At 48.0% G+C, this 20,716-nt stretch overlaps 1 long non-coding RNA gene across 1 annotated transcript; it reads left to right on the top strand.

Moving 5' to 3' along the window:
• The first annotated feature begins 7,106 nt into the window (after nucleotides 1-7,106).
• Nucleotides 7,107-11,158, top strand: LOC109940881 (uncharacterized). The gene is made up of 2 exons (XR_002263603.3): nucleotides 7,107-7,357; nucleotides 10,726-11,158. It is a non-coding gene; the product is annotated as an uncharacterized lncRNA (long non-coding RNA).
• Nucleotides 11,159-20,716: the final 9,558 nt, after the last annotated feature.

Genomic DNA, 20,716 nt, shown 5'->3' with positions numbered 1-20,716 from the left:
ATTCTTCGTAGTAGTAGTAGAGATTAGGATGGATTATGATAAAAGTAGTTATTTTATTACATTCCTCTCGGTCTATATGGATTGTGGTAAATGAAAACGTGTTTAAATATTAATATATCTATCTCATTTCATGTGTGTTAATATATATTTCTTTATTTCCGCACAAAAGAGAAATTAGTGTAAAAAAATTAATAAAACAAGACTGTCGGTACCCAAAACCAGGGGTACCCTCTCCTACAACATGAAGACTCCGCACCAATGCGACGTCCCTTAGCCACACGAAGGACCGCGCCTGACCCCACCAGATGGGCAGGCCAAAGGGCGCCACGTGGCAGGGAAAGACACCACAACCCAGTGGGGCCGGACCCCCGCGGAAGGACACCGGACCCCTATATACGTATAAGTCCGGAACCCCCGGGTGAGTCCAAACTCCAGCAGGGTCCCGGACGAGAAGAACCCTAGTGTGTGCAGGGGTCCGACGCTGACACTTGTGCGGGCCTTGCCCTCCGCTTCCCGCTCAGGCGGAAACCCGCTGCTTGTGGCCTATGACATAAGCTACCGGGCCGAGCCTGACGAGAAGTCGTGCAAACCCTGCATTTATTGAGGAAAAGACGCGCCGCCTGCCACTGCGCTGATGAGCGACGTGCCCTCTCAGCATTTAATGCGTCCTGTCCCATCCGCTGGCAGGCGGTGTCAAGATCATCCAGCAGGTGGTGCGCCTGCTGGGTCTACTGGCGGACAGTACGCCCGTGTCGAGCGGCACGCTATACCCATCTTCTCTTCCGCAAGAAGCTTCCCGTGTACGCCAAGAATACGCAATCTTACACTCGCTAAGCTCATACAAGCTCTTGAGCAATACAACTCACAGTGGAGTAGGGTATTACGCTCCGGCGGCCCGAACCACTCTAAACCCTCGTGTGCTCCCGTGTGTTGATCCACCAAGCCTCGTAGCAAGCAAAACGCTTAAGCCCCTCCTCATCTTAGGATTTAGGGCGGGAGCACTCCGCCACCCCGGCCGGAGATTTCCTCTCCGACATTTGGCGCGCCAGGTAGGGGGCCTAGGCTTCAAGTTTTTGCTTGTTTCTCGCTCAGCATGATGGTGCGGATCATCGAGCACCACGCCGAAACCTCGGAGGATTTCGTGATGGAGCAAGAGGTTGCATCCTCCACGCCACGAGCGCCCGACCATCCCGACTATGGGACTGCTGCCGTGCATGCCATGCAGCAGCACACACCAGCGCAGGCGTCCCGGACTCCATCGAGGGCAGCGCCTACGGCGCTGTCTGCGACCAGAGAATTGCTGTGCCACCCCCCTAGCTCCACGGCATCACCGAGGGCCATGAAGCAGTGGCGCGACGACGTCGACCGACTGCTCGGAATGGCGCATTCTACTTCGTCCAGGTCGAGGCCTCGATCATCCCGGCGCCAACGCGAGGCGACGGCATCTGGGTGCTCGCCCTCCGTAAGGGGTGCACAGACCAACGACCTTTGGGCGGAGCTCAACCGTAGGCGTATGGGAGAAGACGCCTGGGTCTCTTTGGAAAGGGCGCGTGAGCGTCGTCAGAACATTGAGGGCCGCAATCTCGACCGAGATTTCGCCGCGGAGGCACCGCAGACACCAGTGGGTGCCCGGTCCCAAACGGGTGTCCCCTTGGCCGGCATGGGCTGCGCCGCCCTCGCAGACCATCTTCGCGCGACGTCATGGCCGCCCAAGTTTCGGCCACACCTGCCGGAAAAAATACGACGGAACATCAAACCCGTCAGAGTTCCTGCAGGTGTACGTTACCGCCATCACGGCAGCAGGTGGAAACACCACTGTGATGGCAACATACTTTCATGTGGCCTTGTCCGGACCTACCCGGACCTGGCTCATGAACCTCACCCCGGGATCAGTCTACTCCTAGGAAGAACTCTGTGCGCGGTTCATGGCGAACTTCGCCAGTGCTTACCAACAGCACGATGTGGAGGCCCACCTCCATGCAGTAAGGCAGGAGCCCGGGGAAACACTCCGGAAGTTCATCTCCCGCTTCACCAAGGTACGAGGTACGATACCTCGTATTTCTGATGCTTCCATCATCATGGCTTTCCGACAGGGAGTACGTGATGAAAAAATGTTGGAGAAGTTGGCCACACATGACGTGGAAACTGTCCCCACACTCTTCGCTCTGGACGACAAATGCGCCAGAGCCACCGAGGGCCGTGCATGGCACTCGGCCCCACAAACTGGAGCTGCCCAGTCAGGTGGTACGAGGCTCGTCCTCCGGGACGGAAAGAAGAAAAAGAAGAAGGACCGCAACTACCAGAAGTCATGGTCCACTGCTCTAGTGGTCGCGGCAGCGACCAGAGGCTAGGGCGACCGCAACAAACGCCCGCGACCGCAGAAGGGTAACAACGGTTCATGCCCTGTGCACCCGCATGGTCGCCACAGCGCCACGAAGTGTCGCGAGATCATCGACCTCGCAAAACGCGTCAGCGAGCGGCGCGAGCAGTCCTCCAAAGACGGCTCCCCGCCGGCCCGGCAAGGAAAAGGCGAACGACGGTGAGGTGGCCGCGGCTGAACGAGACCTCGGGTATCAGTCGCCCGAGGGGGACCTGAAGGATATCTTTGCCGGAGGCTCCTACTCCGGTGAAGACAACTAGATGGACCTCAGGGGAACTCTGTCTCCCCCGGTCTACGAAGCTGAAGCACGCCTTCCTCCGGAGGCCCTTCCGGACCTCCCACGGGTCCGAGCTGCAGACAGGTACATGCAGAAGTGATCACAGCCAGAGACAGGGGTTCCCGTGTCAAATGCGGATAGAAACCCTGGGTCGGCGGCAAGTGCCACACCGAGAGGTGCTCCGCATCTCTCCCCCAGCTGGGAAGGACCCTCCAAGGTAACGGGAGTGCACCGACCCAGGGGTAACTATCTAGCTACGAGTGGAGGAGTACCTTACCCTGATGCCAAATATCTCTGTAAGTTCTATCCATAGAGCAAGACAAGGGGGTCGAGTCTGTTTCCTTTTTTATAACTAAATGACACATACGTGTATGATAACCCAGTGGGGTCTGCCCCCATGAACCCGGACTATTGGTCTGCACACATGCACGACAAGTTATGAAGAAGAAACTACCCCCTCAGTCGTGCTCTTGTGATAGTCCCATCTTGCTGCTCCATGGTCCCACCTCGCAGTCTTTCAGATAATAACTTTCAGCTAACCCCCCCGTATGGGTTCCATCTGTCTGACATGGCGACATCCGAATTGAACAGCCAGGCTTGCAGTTTAGGGCCCCTGACACGAAAGTGGGGAGGTCCGACAGCCTGGGGGCCGGCTCTAGAAAACGGGACCCCATTCCATAGGGTAGTCTGGAGCCCGTGTAGCCGCTCAGTCAGGTCCTGTACCATGGGCCTACATGCTCCACCACCCCGTGACGGAAACTTAGTATTTAGAGTTATAAGTCCTGCGGGTCCGACAACCTCGGGACCAGAACTAGAGAAGGGACATTAGTCTCCTGGGGTGGTCCAGAGCCCGTGCAGCCGCTCAGCCTGGTCCCGTACCGTGAGCCTGCACAGTCCACCACCCTGCGACAAGTGCCCTAGTATCTAGAACCGCGACCCAAGGGGGTCCAGAAACGCAACTTGGCCACCCGGACTAAAACCTGCAGGTCCCGAGCATGTATCAAAGGGCGACTAATGTTAGACAGAGCACCCTATGAGGTGTGCTACTAATGCTTTCTAGCTAAAAGTTGTGTACAGATCTAGATCCCGGCGAGTTGCCTCCCGAGGATTGTTGACAACCTTTTCAGAAACGCTGGTATCCAACCTCAACACATCAAGCCTGCATCCCAGGCGGGGGGGGGGGGGGCAGGGAAGAGTTAACAACATCACTCACAGCAAGAACAGACGTTACACAGATAAGTGTTAAATGCTGCTTAGAAGACTATATTTATTTCTTTACAAAAACAGGGAAAGGCCTGGGGGCGGTTCTAAAGAACGGATGCCCGTTCCATAGGGTGGTCCGGAGCCTGTGTGGCCGGTTAGCCTGGTCCCGTACCCAAAATCCTGCAAACTCCGCCACACCATGACGGGTGTCCTAGTATTTAAAACTATAGTCCTGTGCGTCCAACAACCTGGAGGTCCGGCTTTGAAGAACATACACTTGTCTCTTGGGGGGTCCGGAAGCCATGTAGCCGCTCAGCCAGGTCCTGTGCCGTGGGCCTGCATACTCCACCGCCCTGCGGCAGGTGTCTTAGTACTTGAAGCCACCATCTAGGGGGTTTGGACACACAACTGGGCTTCCCAGGCTAAAATCCTACATATGTTATTACATTTTGCTCTCAAAGCAAATATCATTACATTCCCTTACAAGTGGGACCATAGCTCCATTTCCGCAGGAATGGACTACATTGCACCAACGGGAGTCGCGCTGGGAGCTGGCGCCGGACAGCTCCACCAACGGCGGCGACCACCTCTACACCAACAGCGACAACGACCTCCGCCTCGGGCGGCTAGACAGCAGCAGTGATTGCCCCAGGGTGAGCGCTACTGTGAAAAGGTCCTCGCCCCCGTCCTCCTATGGGGGGTGACAACGAGGCCATTAAAGCCAAAGAGTCGAGGACTCAGCGGCAGATGGCTCTGATGCCCTCACCAGCGGAGGCAACCACCTCTGCAAGAGGTAGCCTCACCAGCGGCGGCGACCACCTCTGCATCGGTGGGCGGCGGCTGCCTCAGCACGCACGAAGGGGTTCTCGCCCCTATTTCGACCAACAGGAGTGAGGACAAGATCGTCCAAGAACGTCGCCGCCACCGCCACGGCGTACGACGTCTTGTACGGACTCCCAGTGCGCCCAGACGGCAGGAGGCAGCGTCGGAGGCGGCACCAGAGCCATCTAGCCCCAAAGGGCTAGACACGCTGCAGCTGACAGCCTGCAGTCGGCCGGCCCCGTGTAGACATGGTCCGCCCCTCCCGCAGGATTGGTGAACACCCTTCCCCTCCGAATGCTGGAGGAAGAAGCGGGTCACCGACCCAAACGGAGGGTGGGGCCCCAGCTCAACCCGCCTCCCACCACAGCGAGGATGATGAACATCCTTGAAGCTGAGGGTGGGAGAGAGGCCACAGCCCGGCATGCTTCTCCCCGCCACAAGGCTGATGGTCATCCTCCTGGGTGACCACCGACGGGGGATTGCAGCCGGGCTGCGTGATGAAAATCCTTGAAGCCGAATGGTGGTGGAAGGATGCCAACCCCCATGGGGTTGCACCCCTCCAACGGCAGCAGGAAGAAGACAAGATCGGCGACACCACCACGAGCGCACGCTCTCCGACGGTGAAGTCGTCGTAAGAGACGACCTTGACGCGGATCCCTCCAGAGAACACCGGCGCACCCCATCTGGAGGCCCGGAAGGCGAAAGGGCGCGGTGGTCGCAAGAGAGGCGAGGCATGTCTACTGCCCAGGGGATCGACCCCCTTTTTAAACGCAGATCCCCCCACTCGCGCCCCTGAAGCGTCACGGGTGAAGTCTCCCCCGGCGTGCACCAAGGATATCACCTTATGACACGGGGGCTAGGCCTCGCATGTCATGCAAACCAACCCCAAGAAGGAGCGTGCGACTACCCTACGGTTACGCGCCCCTCCATTCCCAGGGCAACCAGCGGCCAGGAAGGCGAACCGCCGCGCAAGGGGCATGCAGCCGCCCCACGATTAAGCATCCCTCCATCTTCGTTGTATCCAGCGGTCAAAGAGGCGGCCCGCCGCGCAAGAGGCGTGCAACCGTCCCACGGCTGTGCGCCCCCTCAGCTCCGCCACAACTGGCGGTCCAACTCAGGGGCCCAGGCCCACACGTCATGTAACTGGCGCGCCGGTTACCGTGTGCCAAGAAACCGCACCGCCACCTGCGCCAATGCCACGTCTTCTCGGTACTGTCACGGATTCTGAAAAGGTAAATTTTTCAGAACCAGTGCAGTGACTCGAGACAGCCCCGCGCATGGCCCAACAGTGCCGTTAAGTACGACGGTCACGGGTCAGTCAGCCGTGGGAATAGGCACGGCAGTTGGCGTGGTCATGGGCGGGCCGATAGCAATTGCGGAAACGGGCGTACGGAGGCAGCGGTCCAACCGCCAATCAGACTCTGGTCCCACCTGCAGGCTCGCATCCTCCCCTGAAGCGGGACTGGGGGCCACTGTCGGTACCCAAAATCAGGGGTACCCTCTCCTACAACATGAAGACTCCACACCAATGCGACGTCCCTTAGCCACACGGAGGACCGCGCCTGACCCCACCAGATGGGCAGGCCAAAGGGCGCCACGTGGCAGGGAAAGACACCACACCCGAGTGGGGCCGGCCCCCGTGGAAGGACACATGACCCCTATATACGTACAAGTCCGGAACCCCCGGGTGAGTCCGAACTCCAGCAGGATCCCGGACGAGAAGGACCCTAGTGTGTGCAGGGGTCCGGCGTTGACACGTGTGCGGGCCTTGCCCTCCGCTTCCCGCTCAGGCGGAAACCCGCTGCTTGTGGCCCATGACATAAGCTACCGGGCCGAGCCTGACGAGAAGTCGTGCAGACCCTGCATTTATTGAGGAAAAGACGCGCCGCCTGCCACTGCGCTGACGAGCGACGTGCCCTCTCATCATTTAATGCGTCCCGTCCCATCCGCTGGCAGACGGTGTCAAGGTCATCCAGCAGGCGGTGCGCCTGCTGGGTCTACTGGTGGACAGTACGCCCGTGTCGAGCGGCATGCTATACCCATCTTCTCTTCCGTAAGAAGCTTCCCCTGTACGCCAAGAATACGCAATCTTACACTCGCTAAGCTCATACAAGCTCTTGAGCAATACAACTCACAGTGGAGTAGGGTATTACGCTCCGGCGGCCCGAACCACTCTAAACCCTCGTGTGCTCCCGTGTGTTGATCCACCAAGCCTCGTAGCAAGCAAAACGCTTAAGCCCCTTCTCATCTTAGGATTTAGGGCGGGTGCACTCCGTCACCCGACCGGAGATTTCCTTTCCGATAAAGACCATGTTTGAATACACGTATATACATCCAATTACCCAAACAGGCCAACGGGGCAGTCCGTTGGGAACGAGATCCTCTGATGTGGGGGTGGGCACTGCCGCGTGGCCCCCGCGTGCGACAGGGCCCGCGCGCAGTGACCCTACTGCCCCTACAGTAAGTCAGAGGAACCGGCTCCAGTCCGTTGTCCCTCGAGCGCCCACCTGCGGGGCCCGCCTGTCCAATACTCCAATCCACGGAGTTCGTCCCTTCCCCCCGAGTTGTGGATGGGCTTGCCGTCGTAGACTCGGCGGTCACCGGTCATCGTGGCGACGGCGGACCTCGTCAAGCTGGCGCTCGATACTCGATAGTTCCGGTTTCTTGCCTTCGTGGTAAGTTCATCCTAGATGCGCCCGTTGAAGGTACGCGTTCCGCGCCTTATCTTCAGTTTTTAGTCCCCGTGCTCGGTTCTGCTCCTTGAGACCTTAGACCCAACGAAGGTTACAGGCACGTTTCGTAGCTAGCTCTTCTTGCTCTTCGTTTCCAGTTGATTGGATCTCTTGTCTTTGTCATGTTGTCCCCATCGACAAGTGGCGAGAACATGCATGCACTTTATCTCCTCACTGGTCAGCATTGGAGGCTTCGACGGTTAATACGACCATGACTGGTTGAATTCAACCCGTTGGCTGCTCCATTTCCTCAGTATCATCAATTCATTGTCCTGTCACAGTCCTATTCTTCTGAATTTCAGCGGAATATTCTGTCACAGTCTTATCTTCTAATATTTACCGGCTGCCTTCTGTTTGGTTATAGTTTCATCAGTAGTCATCAATTTCACACCAAGCATGATTGTACAAGAATTCCGATAAGGTGCTTTGCTGGTACCACACTACCAGCCCATTCCCCTGAGTTTGCTGAGTCAGAGAACGATATCCATAGGAAACATGATTTAAGTTGTTGACCCAAACGCAGGGATATTTAGTAGTACGTGTGTCACAAAAAGGTAAATAGAACATTTGTGGTAATTTGGGCGGAACAAAATGACATGACAGAAGGTTGTTTTGGAAAGAAAATGATTGATTTCGGACTAATTTGTTGTATATATAAATGTATCCTACACTCAGTTGTTGCAAGAAGTTTTCAGACATTGGGGTATGCCCCCCTCCCAAGTGAACGAATACCTTAGTATGTAATTACCAACATGAATTAATCAGATGTCAATTAAATGAGCTGCCTGTCGGTAATTTCCCATTAGGACTGAGCTTTTTTTTCTCTCCTGTAACTTTTAAACTTGTGAAGTTGGAGTTTGATTTAATGATCGATCAACATGAGAATCTGGTAAAACCAGTTCAACTCCTGCTTCATTGACTGGCTGGTAACTTGAATTTGATCTTTAATTTACTTCTGTGATTCTTTGTACTGTATTTATTCCTGATTTTTCCCTTGTGCTTTTTATGTTGGTGCACACAACATGCAGGTTTAAGTTGGTAGTACTGAATTAATAGCTTTGACTCAACATGTTTCTTTTTCTTCTTGGCATTCTTGGGCAATAGTCTTGTTTGACTTTGTGTGGCATGCCTTGCTGACCTGTATTAGAATAGTAGGTTCTTTAATTTGGGTGTGAACGTTTTTTGAATTTAGGCTTACTGTTAAGTGAGAAATCTGAACATTTTCTTTTGTTTCTGCACCTGCCATCCTGTTGATACACAACTCTCTTGCGTCGTTCGAGAAAAAAGAACTAAATGTTTTATTCAAATCGCACCCCCCGTGGATTACTCACCCTGGGAAAAGAGAGCGATCCCGAGGGGATTTGAGTTTCCAAACTAACCCTTATTACTTCTATGCTGTTCAACTCGATGGAAGGCACTGTATATTTAGTTCAGAGATTTGGTATTATTGACTGTGCCTGTTCATGGTGTATGTGCATAGATATGTTTATTCGCTGTCACCGTGGAGGGTACAGGTTATAACGAGAAGTGCCGAACTGTCAATTATTACTTGAATATAGTGATGCAATATCTTGAGTGCAGCACTTGTGGTGGCCTCCCCCCCCCCCCCCCCCCCCCCCCCCCCCCCCCCCCCCCCGCGACACAAACTGAGTTGAACTCTTGATCTCTATCAGATAAGGATGAGAAAATTGTGGTCCACGGTCATAATCATGGTTGCTTCCTGGATGAAAGGATTCATCCTCTGAAAGCTACAGTTTACTGCTATCACACAAGATGCATTCCCAATTTTCATGCCGACCATTTTGCACAGAGTCCTTGCCGATAAACTTTTATCCTGTACATTATGCTGTTGGTTTTGCTTTTTTTGCCAGTCGTTTAGGATAAGGTCTTACTGTATTGCTTATGGACCACACAACTTGCTCGAGTATATTTGGTGCAATATCTCCCATTTTAATTAGGTAAAAGTGGAAGCTAACTTAATAACTTATGAGGGTATCAATGGCATTCTTTTTACATATGAGGTAAAGTGGAAGCTAACTATTTGTAATTTCACTACAGAAAATTGAAAGGGGGAATCTCAGTATACTTTTCCCCCTTCAGAACCTTCAAATGTTTTGCTAGAACTGAGATCTATAATTGTGGATTGCAGCCTCATTGTATCATTACAGAACCAACTGCAAGATTCTAATTCTATCCTTGTTTACTGGGGTATGTACAGATATCTACATATGCATGCATACAACACTTCTCATTAGCTAAAATATAGATAGTGACTGGTTAAGACCCTTGGAAACCATGGTCATGGTACTCATGCAGTTGCATGGCATTACAACAGAGTTAAGGACCGCCCTTTCCACTTCTTCTGAGGGCTTTCTCCTAAGCAAGCACATCACATACTCCATCACTTCGGCATCACAAGGCACTGTGATCCTGTCTTCACTTGTGAACCCAAACTCGTCCTCGGACATCCGCAGGAGCTCCACAAAAACGTTTGTACTGAGATACGCCAAAGGGACTTCAAATCGCTTACCGTCAGCTGTGTATACGATGCAGTGACCCTTGTTCGCTATGGCTGATGTGCAGTATAGGTTGCCATCTTTGATCGTTGTGGTCATTGTTAGCCTCCTCCTCCCAAGGGCTGCCATATGTTGCCACTTCTTTGCCAGCTGAACTAGCATCTTTGAATTTATCATGGTGTAATTCTATGATATGAACTTTTGGTGCACTGAACTAGTGCTTCAGTTTTTTGATGAGTTGTGAAGATGATATGCGCTAGCTTCATGTACTTATAGGACAGCAAGGGAGCACTGGAGCCATAAGCTATGTCTGATGGGTGTAGGCATTAGTATGACTATTTGGCAAGAGACAAAGCTATGAATTTTATCTTGCTAGACGTTGCCGTCTTGCTGTGTATGATTGAATTCGATGCTCATTTTTTCTTCTTAGCCTATTGGTACTCTTTGGGTCCACTCTATTAGTCTTCTCTCAGTCTATTTACATTTGCGTCAGCCTCATCCTTTCATTATGGTACACAGTTTTCTGCTGCTTGGTTCTACACTTGTATCTGGTTTGATTGGCACGCAAATTGAAGACACATTTTAATTTTTTTTTGTCAAGAACTAATTGACATTTTCTACATGTACAGCTGAATTTGTTTGAACACATTTGTTGGGCAAGATTGGTTAAAAACTAAGTTATAAAAGTACATGCCCAAGCTAAAATTAGAATCTTCTATGCCTCTCCATTCCCTTTCTATTTCTTCCACTTCAACTGATGTGAGAACAGTAACACTCTTCGTCATTTTATTTCAGGTAAACCCAACATATTTTAGCAAAGACTCGGGAAGGCAAAACTTTTCTGTTTGTTTGGCTCGCTTTTCATTGGCCTAACATCTTCGGGAGTCCTAACAAATCTGATGTCTAATTCAGGACACTCATTGATTCTGGTGGAATAGAAGCTTTCTTACCTTGTCTTTTTTCCATTGTTCTAGTTTCAATACTGTGGTCTATAGTCCATATAGTCGTCCTGCCTTTTTCCTTACTGGACCAGCAGATTCTTCTGCTACCACCGTTTTATGGATTCAGTCAAACTCTGGTTGTGATTGCACTTTCCTCGGTACCGCCTGCGGAATCCTGTATTATCCTGTATATGATGTACTTGTGGCTGTTCCTGGCAGCATCTTTATCATGTTCCTAAAGAATATTAACTAGGAAAAAGAAACAAATTATTCTTTTTTGTTGTGCAGTGTTCACTACATTAAAAAGTTGCATGTTTTTTTACCACATGATTGGTTGCTAGTATTGCTTCGTCCTGAACCACTGGGTGCGTTGACTTCGTCTAAACGTATGTTTGGTTGCCTGCACCTGGAATGCGTGTGCTGCACGAGTAGATACAAAATAAGTCATTTGGACACTAATTGACTGCATCCGCTCGTACGGTCGAAACGACCGTATCCGGTCAGCCGGCTTCGCACGAGCGTGGCTGCACGGGTGCAAGGAACCAATCAGCCGATTAGAGATTTAAGGGTAGCATGTTTCATGCGTTTTCATAGTGAACTGTTTAATGCTTACTATGTCCAAGAGTATGCGAACAAAGGTTGATATGTGTCATTGTGGTTTAGATTATGATGAGTGGTATGTGTCATTGTGGTTTAGATTATGATGAGTGGTTGTCAATAAGTGTAGCATTTTAGGTTGAGTCGGGTGGACTAATTGAGGTGTAAGTGTGTTGGTGCAATATGTCTCTTGGCTTGTGGTGCGTAGTTGTGGAGTCCATAGACAGTAGTCGATGTCGACGAGAAAGGTGAAGGTCATGCGGGTACGTATCAATAGACCAGGTGATGTAGCTGAGGTGCCCGATCTTTCGGCGAGTAGAGATAATTCCGATTTGGCGGAAGTTGACCCTTGCGATCCGACTACGACGAGCAAGCCCGAGGCGCCAATGCAATCGCTGAACCAACTCCCTGTGGTTACCGACCTTGCTGATGCGAGATCGGCCTGATCACGAAGATCGTTTCCTGTGCGCAATCGAAGAACGAACAAGAAAAAGATGCGAGCAATCTAATCTATTACTCGAGGGTGGAGTTCTGAATACACGAAGACAGCGCAGATTTGCGCGTGTTCGAGAGTAGCTAAAGCTAATGTAAAACAAAACTCAGGAAATAAAGGAGGCGCAGCTCCTGAATAAATAGAGAGGGGGCGCAGCCCCTAGGGGCGGCCAACCCTAGGTCGTCCATTATGGGCCGCAATTGGGCTGGTCGTCTATTCTTCCGGGCCTTCGTTCTTTAACAACATGATGTAGTTCAATTCTCTTGCACGGGCCCGAGTCACTGGCCCAGGTGGAAGGGGTGGCGCCTGGGCTGGAGAAGGTGTTGCTGGTGTAGATGTGCTCGTGTTGGTGTTGATGTCCGCATCATCCTCCCCTTCTTGAACTGAAGTCGTCCTCGACGGCAACTCCTCATCTTCTCCCGCATACGGTTTCAAATCTGCAACATTAAAACTAGTGGAAACACCAAACTCCGTAGGTAGGTCGAGGGTATAAGCATTATCATTAATCTTGGTTAGTATCTTAAAAGGACCAGCAGCTCGAGGCATCAATTTAGAACGGCGCAAAGTAGGAAAACGATCCTTTCTCAAATGCAACCAAACCATATCACCAGGTTCAAAAGTAACATGTTTTCTTCCTTTACTACCAGCAACCTGATTTTTTGTATTAGTAGCAGCAATGTTCTGTTTCGTTTGTTCATGTATGGTAATCATTTGTTCAACATGTGCAGAAGCATCTACATGTGGGGCGTTCGCAGCATTAAGTGAAATCAAATCAATAGGTGCCCTAGGAATGTAACCATAAACAATCTGGAAAGGGCACATCTTTGTAGAAGAATGCGTGGCATGGTTGTAAGCAAATTCAACATGAGGCAAACAATCCTCCCAACGTCTCAAATTCTTGTCTAAAACAGCCCTAAGCATGGTAGATAAAGTTCTATTTACTACCTCAGTTTGTCCATCAGTCTGAGGGTGACAAGTAGTGCTAAACAACAATTTAGTTCCCAATTTATTCCAAAGAGATCTCCAAAAATGGCTTAGAAACTTAGCATCGCGATCAGAGACTATTGTTTTTGGAATACCATGTAAACGAATAATTTCTCTAAAGAACAATTCAGCAACAATGCTAGCATCATCAGTTTTATGACAAGGTATAAAGTGAGCCATTTTAGAGAATCTATCAACAACCACAAAAATACTATCCCTCCCCTTCTTAGTTCTAGGCAAGCCCAAAACAAAGTCCATAGAGATATCAAGCCAAGGAGAAGAAGGAACAGGCAAAGGCATATACAAACCATGGTTGTTCAACCGTGACTTAGCTTTCTGACAAGTAGTGCAGCGTGCAACAAGGCGCTCCACATCAGCGCGCATCCGAGGCCAAAAGAAGTGGGCAGCCAACACCTCATGTGTCTTGTAGACGCCAAAATGCCCCATGAGACCGCCTCCATGCGCTTCCTGTAACAACAAAGGACGAACCGAGCTAGCTGGAACACACAGCTTGTTAGCGCGAAACAGGAACCCATCCTGTATGTGAAATTTGCCCCATGGTTTCCCATTAATACAATGGCCGAAAGCATCTTTAAAATCAGCATCGTCAACATATTGATCCTTCACAGTGTCCAAACCAAAGATTTTAAAATCTAACTGTGACAGCATGGTATAGCGACGAGACAAAGCATCAGCAATAACATTGTCCTTCCCGTTCTTGTGTTTAATAATGTAAGGAAAGGACTCAATGAATTCTACCCATTTAGCATGACGACGGTTCAGATTTGTTTGGGTACGAATATGTTTTAAAGCCTCATGATCAGAATGGATTATAAACTCACGATGCCAAAGATAGTGCTGCCATGTATGCAAAGTGCGCACTAAAGCGTAAAGCTCCTTATCATAAGTAGAATATTTCAGACTAGCACCGCTTAATTTTTCACTAAAATAAGCAACTGGTTTTCCTTCTTGTAACAAAACAGCACCTAGCCCAATACCGCTAGCATCGCATTCAAGCTCAAACACTTTATTAAAATCAGGCAATTGCAATAGGGGAGCTTGGGTTAACTTATCTTTCAAAGTGCTGAACGCTACCTCCTGCGAATCACTCCAAGCAAACGGCACATCTTTCTTTGTAAGCTCATGTAGAGGCGCTGCAATGGAGCTAAAATCACGAACAAATCTGCGGTAGAAACCGGCAAGTCCAAGAAAGCTCCGAATTTGTGTGACCGTCGTCGGTGTAGGCCACTCCCGAATGGCAGCAATCTTGCTGCTATCCACCTCAATGCCCTGCGGAGTAACCACATAACCAAGAAACGAGACACGTTGCGTGCAAAATGTGCACTTTTCCATGTTACCAAACAAGCGAGCAGCACGCAAAGCGTCAAAAACAGCACGCAAATGTTCTAAATGCTCCTCTATAGACTTGCTGTAAATAAGGATATCATCGAAATAAACAACAACAAACAAACCTATGAAGGCCCGTAGAACTTCGTTCATTAAACGCATAAAGGTGCTGGGAGCATTAGTCAATCCAAATGGCATAACCAACCATTCATATAAACCAAATTTCGTTTTAAAAGCCGTTTTCCATTCATCACCGAGTTTCATTCTAATCTGATGGTAACCGCTACGCAAATCAACCTTAGAGAAAATAACGGCACCACTAAGCTCATCTAGCATATCATCAAGGCGTGGAATAGGATATCGATAACGAACTGTGATGTTATTAATAGCACGACAATCTACGCACATACGCCATGACCCATCTTTCTTTGGGACGAGTAAAACAGGAACCGAGCAAGGGCTAAGAGATTCACGAATGTAACCCTTATCAAGCAGTGTCTGCACCTGGCACTGGATCTCCTTCGTCTCATCTGGATTTGTACGGTACGGGGCGCGGTTCGGAAGAGAAGCGCCGGGGATGAGATCGATCTGATGCTCAATGCCACGGAGGGGAGGAAGACCCGGTGGTAAGTCCGTAGGATAAACATCAGCATACTCCTGCAAAAGGTTAACAACAGCAGGGGGTATATCCAAAGACGGTGCATCATCAAGCGGAACAAGCATTCGCGAGCATACAAGTGCATAACAGGGCATATGAGCTTCATGGAGATCATCAAAATCAGCACGTGTAGCAAGTAAAACAGGAGAGTGCAACTTGATTTCAGATTTAATAGGTGCGGCTGATGTCGATTTGACTTGTTGTGCAGTTTTAGCAGCCCTAGTAAGATCATCTTTCAAAATTTGGTCAGGGGTCATTGGATGTATAATTATTTTCTGGCCTTTAAACATGAAAGAATAATGATTTGAACGACCATGATGTAAACTATCAGTATCATATTGCCAAGGTCGACCTAATAACAAAGAGCATGCTTCCATAGGAATAACATCGCAATCAGCATAATCAGAATAAGAACCCAGCGAAAAGGGGACACGTACCGAACGTGTTACCTTTATTTTACCACCATCATTAAGCCATTGAATGTGATACGGATGTGGATGTGTGCGAGTGGGCAAGGATAATTTCTCTACCAACACTGTACTTGCCAAATTGTTGCAGCTGCCACTATCGATGATGATGCGAATCGACCGTTCGTGCACGACGCCCTTGGTATGGAATAGAGTGTGTCGCTGATTTTTTTCGGCCTGGGCAACCTGTGTGCTGAGAACACGCTGCACAACAAGACTCTCATACCTATCGGCGTCGATAGGATCAACGTGGACTTCCTCATTTTCTGCATGGTTAGTGGCAATCATAGCATGACTAGTTTCCTCAGAATCACTGGCTGAAGAGTACTCACCATTGTCACGTATAAGCAAGGTACGCTTGTTTGGGCAGTCCCGAATCATATGCCCAAACCCTCTACAACGATGGCACTGAATATCCCGTGTACGTCCTGTGGAAGAAGCGGCGCCTTTGGCAGGGGGCGCCACTGGCTTGGTCATCCCTGTGCGCGATGTAGTGCTAGGCGTAGAAGGTGCAGGGCTGGAAGGAGTTGAGCTGTGTGTTGGACCCCGGCCTGCAAGAGAGTTAGTATATGTCTTTGATCGTCGTCCCTGCACTTCACGTTCAGCTTTGCAAGCATATTCAAACAATGTGGTTATATCAAAATAATCCTTATAATCAAGTATATCCTGAATTTCCCTGTTCAAACCACCACGAAAACGCGCCATAGCAGCGTCATCCGACTCAACTAAACCACAACGAAGCATACCCTTTTGTAACTCCTGGTAATAATCCTCAACAGACTGTGAACCTTGTTGAAAACGCTGCATTTTGTTAAGCAAATCACGAGCATAATAGGAAGGAACAAATCTGTGGCGCATGGCAGTTTTTAATTGGGTCCAAGTAATGACACTGTTAATGGGAAGTTTTTGTTTATACTCACGCCACCAAATTAAAGCAAAATCAGTAAATTCACTAATGGCAGCCTTCACTTGGCTATTAGCAGGAATATCATGGCATGAAAATTTCTGTTCTACCTCTAATTCCCAATCAAGATATGCAGCAGGATCATATTTACCATTAAAAGATGGAATTTTAAATTTAATCTTAGAAAATAAGTCATTAGGGGGATGACGAACCACACGACGTGCACGACCACGGCGATCTCCATCGTCCTGCTCAGTGTCACCGCCGTATTCCTGCTCCATCTTTGTGGTCAGTGCATCAAGGCGTGCCAGGATGGTGTCGAGTGTGGTGCGAGTCGCCGTTTGAGCAAGGTCAAGTTGGTTGAAACGCTCGGTCGTCGAAGTGATCGTTGAATCAAGCCGTTCATGCATCGTCCTAATGTCAGCAGCAAGTCCATCAACTTGTCCCCTTACTTCCTGCAACTGGGCATCCACCATGTCGTGTGCTCCTGCCATAGTTAGCGCAAACACCAAAAGGAGAAAAACCAACGACAAAACAGGGGTGTACTGCTCACAAGGCGCTCACACTAGTGCTGTTATCAAGTTCTTATCCGTTCTTACCAAGCCACAGTGGTGAACTGCAACCAACAGGTGGAACCGGTGAAAGATTGGATGAGCGATTGCGTGGAGAAACAGAAACCTGCTCGTCGTAGAAATATGTGGAGTTGTGGGTAGGCTGCACTCAAGTCAAGGATTAGCACGATCAAACAATAATGCAAAGTTGAATTATAGTGCAAAACACGAAACTATATTGCTGGCCACAGGTGCAAAGGATGGATGGAACTAGCAGAATGGCAGTAACGTAAATATTGTACTAGTGATGCCAAAAAGGCACTAGTAGAAATCACAGGTGATTTTGTTTTTCTTTTTTGTATGATTTTTTTGATATTTTTCTCAGCACAAGAAGCAACAAGATAGGAGCTACACGAAGTTTCACCTAAAACAAATATCAGATGTGGTCTATAGAAAATCAGGAAGTTCTCTGAAAAGCGTGCGAGAACTTTGATGAATTTTTTTCTTTATTTTCCTGAATTTTTTTGACAATTTTGTCGAAACCAAACAGACCGAAGGTCAGTTTGGCCGGGCTCAGAATGGTGTCAACTAGCTCCTGTAAAAATTTCAGATTTATTGGACACCCGAGCGAAAAGTTATGCCCGGTTTAAGGAAGGTATCTCAAGTTATGTTTTCAAACGACCGGGATGAAACAACCGTATCCTTTCTCCTTCGTTGTTTTTTTGTTTCTGTTTTTTTTTGACGTAACCGAAGGAGAAAAACAAGGAAACGATGTTGACTCGGTTTGTTTTTTTTTCTGTTTTTTTTTTGTAACCGAATGAGAAAATCAAGGAAACGGCCGTTGACTCGGTTTGTTTTTTCTGTTTTTTTTTGACGTAACCGAAGGAGAAAAACAAGGAAACAATGTTGACTCGGTTTGTGGCGTGATCAAACGGGAGATGGTGGCGGCGCTATGGATTGAATGGTGGAAGAACACAATGCAACCAGCAACAAATGACGCGAAAGCACACAAATTCAACAATGCAGATTATTGAAAGAAAGTGCGAGGCTCAAAAGGGTGCTGGGATAAGATCTAACCTGAATTTTTATGTGGTTTTGTGGACTGTAGGAAAAAACAACGCTCGATAAACTCACCGATCAACCTGGAAATCTGATACCAATTGATGTAGCTGAGGTGCCCGATCTTTCGGCGAGTAGAGATAATTCCGATTTGGCGGAAGTTGACCCTTGCGATCCGACTACGACGAGCAAGCCCGAGGCGCCAATGCAATCGCTGAACCAACTCCCTGTGGTTACCGACCTTGCTGATGCGAGATCGGCCTGATCACGAAGATCGTTTCCTGTGCGCAATCGAAGAACGAACAAGAAAAAGATGCGAGCAATCTAATCTATTACTCGAGGGTGGAGTTCTGAATACACGAAGACAGCGCAGATTTGCGCGTGTTCGAGAGTAGCTAAAGCTAATGTAAAACAAAACTCAGGAAATAAAGGAGGCGCAGCTCCTGAATAAATAGAGAGGGGGCGCAGCCCCTAGGGGCGGCCAACCCTAGGTCGTCCATTATGGGCCGCAATTGGGCTGGTCGTCTATTCTTCCGGGCCTTCGTTCTTTAACAACATGATGTAGTTCAATTCTCTTGCACGGGCCCGAGTCACTGGCCCAGGTGGAAGGGGTGGCGCCTGGGCTGGAGAAGGTGCTGCTGGTGTAGATGTGCTCGTGTTGGTGTTGATGTCCGCATCACCAGGAGTGGCAAAGGACGATCGTTAAGTCTTGACCGAGGGATTGGAGAAGCCAGATGACTACCTGTGGTGGCTGACACCTAGGGACACCAACAGGCGCAAGTACATGGTGGAGCGGATCGTGTCACTGATGCGGTTGCGAACCAGCGAGACACATGTTTAGGACGTGAGTGACGCGTATGGAGTACGCTATCTGCGGGGGTTTCGATAGTTAAACCATGCAACTTGACAGTTCGCATGTTTCACCAGGTTTAGGCCTTAAAACTCGACGATGCGATTCCAGAGAGAATTGGAAATAGCATGTGGTATCATCGCATAGGGTGCGTCAAGGTGAAGCAACTTCGTGAAGAGGTTGTGGCCGTCAGATCAACACATCAAGAGTTGGTCTATTTCGCCTCTGGCTGAGTGAATGAGATCTATGAATCCTAAGTGTTTCTAATGTTTCATTTCAGGTTTCCTATTGCACTATAGTGGATAAAATACAAGTAACGTTACAATACGGTCCTATGTGCATTTTGTAGCGCCATTCCGTGTGGTGGCTTTGGTGGATTAGACAAAAAAAAACGTCTTATGTGCCATAGAAGTATGCGGTGGTGCAAGGTTTTCCACATCATTGATTCAGCTTTAGAAGCTGAAATAGGTGGAATAATGATTGCTCATATCCTAGTCCTTCTGTATTTATGTTAGGGCTTATTCGTTTAGCTCTCAATCCATATGGATTGAGTGAGATTATGTGGGTTTAAATCCCAAGCAAGTGAAACTTATTCTTAACTTTTTTTCAATCTCATCCAATCCACGTGTAATAGGAATAACCGAACAAGGCCTTACATAACTGCAAAATGTGTTCTTTATAGGCATTTATGTAACCAGCAACTTGTAACGACCTAGATATATATTATGTTTCGTATCTATATTCTCGCCTGCACTAATGCATATTTGTACGGTCACTATCGGAATTTGGCTCTTTGCCGAGTGCCAAATTCTTTGCCGAGTGTTTTTTTTCGGACACTCGACAAAGAGCTCTTTGTCGAGTGCCATGTAAAAAACCCTCGCTAAAAGAAAACACTCGGCGAAGAAGCTCTTTGCCGAGTGTTTTATTTTGGACACTCGGCAAAGAGTTTCTTTGCCGAGTGCTTTTTTTCCAACACTAGACAAAGACAATTTAAAAATAACATTTTAAAGCAGTAAATTAATTTAAATGAAAAGTTTTCAACTACAAATTTGTATAACTCATCATGATGTACAATTTATATATTGAACATTTCTTCATATGACAAAATAAAAATAAATTTGTTCCTAAAACCTATATCTCTCTCGTAGTTTCGAGAGAGATGTATAGAATTTGTGCATATTGTTAGAACCATCATGTGAGATGAACAAATGACCAAACAACCAAAATAAACTTCGTAGATATTGAGAAGTTATAGAAGTTTGTAGTTGACAACTTTTTCATTTGAAGTCATATTGTCAACGAAAACTACGTCTGAATTTAAAAAATTTAAAATTTGAATTTTGAAAACAACCTCGAAACAAAAAACCATCAACATAAAAGTTGTAGGTATTGAAGAGTTATGAAACTTTGTAGTTGACAATGTTTTAGTTTGAAATGATCTTGTTATGCAAAACTATGTTTGGATTTTGAAATTTGAATTTTTCAAACTATCTCGGATGGAAAAACCACCAAAATAAAAGTTGTAGGTCTTGAAATGTAATGAAACTTTGTAATTGACAACTTTTTCATTTGAAATCATCTTATCATTGAAAAATTCGTGTGAATTTTTCAAATTTAAAATTCAAATTTTGTAAACGATTTCGGATGTAGAAACTATTAAAATAAAACTTGTAGATCTCAAAAAGTTATGCAACTTTATAGTTGGTCACATTTTCAAATGATCTCATTTAGTGCCTTAAATAATCAAATTACTCTCAGTTTGTTATAGTACATGGGGAATGAAAACGTAATATATACATAATTGGTGTAGTAGTGTAGTGGTATAGGACGGTATGCGCGAGAGAGAGATTGAGAGTTCGAATCTCACCATTCACAAAACATATAAATTATATTGAAAAATGATAGGGCAATTGGTAAAGTAATATGGTAGGTTGG

Source organism: Zea mays, chromosome 7 (assembly GCF_902167145.1).
Source record: "Zea mays cultivar B73 chromosome 7, Zm-B73-REFERENCE-NAM-5.0, whole genome shotgun sequence".
NCBI classification, from domain to species: domain Eukaryota; kingdom Viridiplantae; phylum Streptophyta; class Magnoliopsida; order Poales; family Poaceae; genus Zea; species Zea mays.
Note: the sequence above shows the minus strand (reverse complement) of the source record. Positions and strands in the feature narration are given on the sequence as shown.